Source organism: Ovis canadensis, chromosome X, assembly GCF_042477335.2.
Source record: "Ovis canadensis isolate MfBH-ARS-UI-01 breed Bighorn chromosome X, ARS-UI_OviCan_v2, whole genome shotgun sequence".
Classification (NCBI taxonomy): Eukaryota; Metazoa; Chordata; class Mammalia; order Artiodactyla; family Bovidae; genus Ovis; species Ovis canadensis.
In genome coordinates, this window is record NC_091727.1 from 67,297,568 (window position 1) to 67,303,191 (window position 5,624).

Sequence of the window (5,624 nt, forward strand, 5' to 3'; positions counted from 1 at the left end):
TGAAGTCTTTATTATGTAAAATATTTATCTCCATTTCATTGGGGTTTTATTTTTCTGGGCTTTTGTTTTGTTCCTCCATTTGGAACATATTCCTAACTCCTCATTTTGTGTGCTTTTGGTCTTTGCTTCTATGAATAGGTGAAGGAGGGCCTTGTGTGGGAGCATCCCCTGTCTAGACTGCTTGCACCTGGAAGCTTTGGCAGATTAGTAAAACTGGAGTAGGCATGAGCCAAAGGAAGTCCCTGGGGAGTGCTGAACTGAGGCAACCTTGGCAGAGTGGCTTTAGCTGAAGAGGGTTGGACTGGTGGTGATTCCCAGAGAGTGATGTTCCTGAGACCACCTTGATGTGAAGGCTGGTGGAGCTGGAACAGGCCTGGGCCAGGGTAATTCCTTGTGGGGTGTGCCACATTGGGGCCACTTTGGCAAAACAGCTGGGGCTAGGGTGGGCTTGGGCTGCATGCAGTCTCAGGAAGTGTTGTAACAAGGCCTCCATGGTGGGACAGCTGGAGCTGGATTAAGCACAATCCTGGGAGTGGCTAGGGGCGACTTCACCTGACACTGCCCTTGGTGAAATGGCTAGAGCTGGAGAGGGCATGGGCCTGAGGGAATGCCTGTGGCGTTCACTGATAACTCCAACCCTGGTGAGACCTCCAATTTCCTGCCCATTAACCCAAAGCTCTAGGGTTAATGAGTAGATTTCCTTTATTTATAGTCTAGATGACTTTTAAATTGCTGTTTTTTTCACTGTGTCTCAAGGTGGGTGAGTCTGTGCTCTGACTCCTCAGCAATATCCCTCCCTACCCTCCCTACCTCTGACTCCTCAGCAATATCCCTCCCTATCTCCACATCAGGGGTGAGTCCTTGCAGATTCCATGTTCCCATCTCTTCTACCCATTTCTATGTTATGCTTCTCTTTGCAGTAGCAGTTCAATCAGCCAATTAGTTGTTCTTTAGCAGGAATTGCTCTATATATGAGGAGGCAAGCTCAGGGTCTTCCTATGCTGTTATCTTTGACCCCTCTTTCAAAAGTTTTGCACTTTTTTGTTAAATTGATCTTAAATATGAGGAGAGGCAGTGGCCGAGTGTGCAGGCTCTGAGGGGCGGCCAGGGTCACTCCAGGCCACCGGGGCCACCCGCCTTGGTCACATGAGGGGCGGGTATGCCTGCAGAGGGCCACGTCGGGCTCACCTCTGGGCACGCCTGTGACCTACGCACAGTGCTCAGCACCTGTGCTTGGTGTTGCAGGTCTACCCAGAGCCCCAGAGCAAGGGTGAGTGCCTGAGCAACATTCATGAGTTCCTGCGAGGCTGCCGGGTGTCCCTGCAGCTAGAGACATCTGATGCAAATTATTTGTATCAGGGGCAGAATTTCAACAAGGTCCTCAGCTCCTTAGTGACACTGAATAAAGTAACAGCAGACATCGGCCTGGGGAGCGACTTCATGTGCGCCTGGCCCTCCTCCTACCAGATCAAGTCTTCTGACTCCCTGGGACCGCAGCCTTCATGGTAGGACTTCACAGTTGTTCCAGGGCCAGTACCATAGTTTGGATATGAGCAATAATAGCAACAATCAGCTGGTCATCAGAGCCAAGTTTAACTTCCAGCAGAAGAATGAAGACAAGCTGTCCTTCACAAAAGGAGATATCATCCACATCACGTGAGTGGAGGACAGGGGCTGGTGGGAGCGCACACACAATGGCAGGACTGGCTGGTTCTCCAGCAACTACTTACCCGGAATCTTGAAGAGCCCTCCCAAAGGATTTTATATGACTGTCATTAACAAAAGCTGTTACAATGTGGTGCTACAGAATAGTTTGGAAACAGAAAATGAATATTCTAAAGAACTTCAAACTGCTTTCAATCTACCTATGGCCCCTGCAGACCAGTGAGAAGTTAAGTTCAGCAAACACTTCATATTTAATGGGAAATCTGAAGAAATATGTTTTTTTTCCAGCAAATGCTTGTACAGTCTTTAGAAGAATGCACCAAGATGCCAGAGACCCAACAGAGGGTTGGGGCCTGCTTCCTCAGCCTGATGCCACAAACAAAGATCCTGTACCTGGCGTACTGTGCCAACCACCATCCACGGTCAGCATTCTCACGGAGCACAGTGAGGAGCTGGGAGAGTTCATAGAGATGAAGGGTGCCAGCATGCCGGGGTCCAGCCCCAGTGGATCCAGGGAATTCGAAGCAGGGATGGAGTCGGTGAGGAGAGACTTATTTATTAGAGATATAAAGAGAGATTAGGAAAGAATAGTGTAGTAGGAAAATTAGTGGAAAAAAGAGGCTGAATAACTTGGTTTACGTGGAGAACCAATAAAACTCTGAGACAAGGGGTTTGCACCATCTACATAGGCCACCGGCACTCGCTTGAATAGCAGAGGGTGCCCCGCCTTGGGCTCCCTCTCACGTGGGTCTTAGAAGCCAGGACAAATAAGTATACATGGTGAGCCTCCGCGCTCCAGATGGGAATTCAGCCAGAAAAGGGAGAAAAGAACCACATGGGGGAGCCAAGCATCAGTGCCAGACCCACAACTTTATTTTCAAAAGCAGCTTATATACCCCAAGTTCTACATAAAGAAATAATGGAATATGCAGAGTTATGCAAGGGCAACAGTCTTGACCCTTATTGAGACCAGGCTTTCTTTCTGCCTACCTTCCCATATACAAAAGGTCTCAGGTGGTTTTACATCATCTTCTGGCCAGGGGGCCTGTTAACATTTTTATGGCTCTTTTCCTAGATAAATGTCTATCAACCAGAAAACTCATTTTCCCTTGAAGTGTTTTTTCTTTAATCTGCATCACCCTCAAAGTACTAAATAAAGTTACGTTCCTGTAGAACAAAGGTGCAGTGGGTTATAACAAAGAAAGTACTTAACTCAAAGATCTAATGTTGCTAATACCAGGGCTACTACCTGTTTTTTCTATATACGAACTATATCTACAAATAAAAGATATGAAAACTTGGCAGCAAGTATTGGCTCAACAAACGAAACCCTTAATCAGTCCTATTCTAATGATTTTGACTCCTTGGAAGCCCCTACGTTCCTAGGATGTTTTAAGCTTCCTGTGCCTATCGTGGTTGGGAGGCCGCAAACAATCACATGCGCAGCTGTAAGAGTCTGGCAGGAGGCTAGAAAGCTATCAGAGGGGTTTTTGGATTGAAACCCTCTTATTATGCCCAGGAGACTTATTATCTAAAAGCTCTAAATTAACCTTTTCCAGAAAAATGTGCTGGGGGGACAGCCCCTCTGTAATGTCAGAAGAGTAGGTGGAAAGCATAATATAGTAAAGCAGACAGATTTTGGTTCTGGGGGTAGATACTCAAGAAAATCCAGGGGGGACCCCTGAGGCCTGATCCCACCTATGCATTTTGTCAGGCCCCCTTCCTCATGACCTTTGCCATGGGCAGGATTCCCCATGCTGGCTCCTGGTACCAGCAGCCCAGGGATTCTCATGCTGACCACTGGCAGCACTGTCCACATGTGCCTGGACAAGTACCCTGTGCTGCTCAAGGAGCTGGAGAGACACATGGAGGTTTATCACCCAGACAGACAAGATATTCAGGAATCCATGACCACCTTCAAAAACCATTCAGTGCAGTGTCAGGAGGTGTGGAAGAGGAAGGAGTTGGAGCTGCAGATCCTGACAGGGGCCATCCGGAGCTGGGAGGGCAACAATATCAAGACCCTGGGCAGCATTGTTTACATGTCCCAGGTCCTGATCCAGTGTGCCGGCGGTGAGGAAAAGAATGAAATCTATCTTCTACTCTTTCCAAATATTTTGCTAATGTTGTTTGTCAGTCCTAGGATGAGTGGTTTTATATATCAAGGAAAGCTACCAATGACAGGAATGACAATCACAAATCTTGAGGACAGTGAAAATCATAGAAATGCGTTTGAAATATCAGGGAGCATGATCGAGTGGATCTTGGTGTCCTGAAACAACCAGCAGGACCTCCACGAGTGGGTGGACCATCTGCAGAAGCAGACGAAGGTCACCCTGGTGGGAAACCCCACCATCAAGCCTCACTCTGTGCTGTCTCACACCCTTGCTTCCCACTCCATCACCCGGTCCAGCAAGCATGTGGACAGCAAGCCTATGCTGCTGACGCCTGCCTACCACATGCTACCCCACCCCTCCCACCACCACACTCCACACACCATCATCAATCAACAGGGGGCCCCTAGAGCCTCCAAAGACACCCAAGCCCTGGAGCCTGACCTGCTCGTGACCCGCACCCCCACCTGCAGCCCTTGGCTGCCCTCTGCTACAAAGAGGACCTGAGTAAGAGTTCCAAGACCATGAAGAAGCTGCTCCCCAAGCGTAGGCTGGAGTGGAAACCTTCAGACAAGGAGTTTGCACTGAGGAAAAACACAGCTGCCCTGGAGGAGGATGCCCAGATCCTGAAGGTCATCAAGGCTTACTGCACCAGTGCCAAGACATGGCAGACATTCAACTGAAGTTCATACAAAGAATCTGCTCCACAAGTTTTGCTTCCAGAAGAAGAGAAAATAATAGTTGAAGAAACTAAAAGTAATGGTCAGACAGTGACAGAAGAGTCTCATTGACACCGTGTACGCGCTAGAAGATGAAGTCCAGGAGTTACGACAGGACAACAAGAAGATGAAGAAGCCCCTGGAGGAGAAGCAGAGAGCCTGCAAAGACCTGGAGAAACTGGTGAAGAAGGTTCTCAAGAACCTGAACGACCCTGCTTGGGATGAGATGAATCTCTGAGGGGCGTGCTGGTGCTTCATTAAGACCGGTTATGAGACTGAGCTGGAGCCCCGCGACCCCGGCCCATGACACTCAGGGCTGCAGGGAGGGGCTGCACAGCCACTGCTTTCTGCACGTGGAGACGTGCAGCCTGGGGCGGCTGTGAGGTACAGGCGCTAAGGCCAGACTGCATGTCTCCCCCTCCACATCCAGTACCTAGTTTTACAATAAGTGCAGTGACGGCATCTGGACTTGCAGGCTCTGAGTGAACATGTGTAAATATTATGTATATGTTCCCTGTAAATGCCCCATTCTGAATGCATACGATGGTGGTTCTGTCTGGACTGACTCCTGGACTGCAGTCCCCTTCCACTAGCCTCTCTGGTCCTGCTCCCTGGGTCTCTTGCTCACCATTTGTGGGGACCAGAGGCTGGAGACACACAAGTGTTTCTGAGGGTGCATGCTCTGCTCCCCTGACCCCCACCCCACCCCCTGCAGTGCTCCAGAAACACTTCCCACAGTGTCTGCCTGCAGTTCACCTGGTTAGACCTGCAGAGGCCCCATCTTCCCACCCCAGTCTCCTGGTAGACCAGGGTTACAGTTGCCATGTGCCTCACTTAGCCTGAACCCAGGGATCTGGGCCTCAGCCCTGAATACGAGGAACCACATCTGCTGCCACTGGGTCCCGTGACAGGTATGTGCATGTCTGCCTCATGTGAGCACATGTGTGGCGGAGGGTGCCTGGAGTGGGGGCTGGTCTGGTAACTTGGCCAGGTGCACTGTCCTGTCCTCCCAGAAGGAGAGAGCTCACTGGAGCTTGTAAATAAACTGTGTTATTTACTGCACATTGCTGCAGCCTGTGAGGACATGCTGCCAGGTGCAGGTGGGCACTCTGTCCCATCGGAGGCG

General features: G+C 49.8%; 1 pseudogene; it reads left to right on the forward strand.

Moving 5' to 3' along the window:
• The first annotated feature begins 1,329 nt into the window (after nucleotides 1-1,329).
• LOC138929946 (rho guanine nucleotide exchange factor 7-like) lies at nucleotides 1,330-4,736 on the forward strand (annotated as a pseudogene).
• The last annotated feature ends 888 nt before the right edge of the window (nucleotides 4,737-5,624 follow it).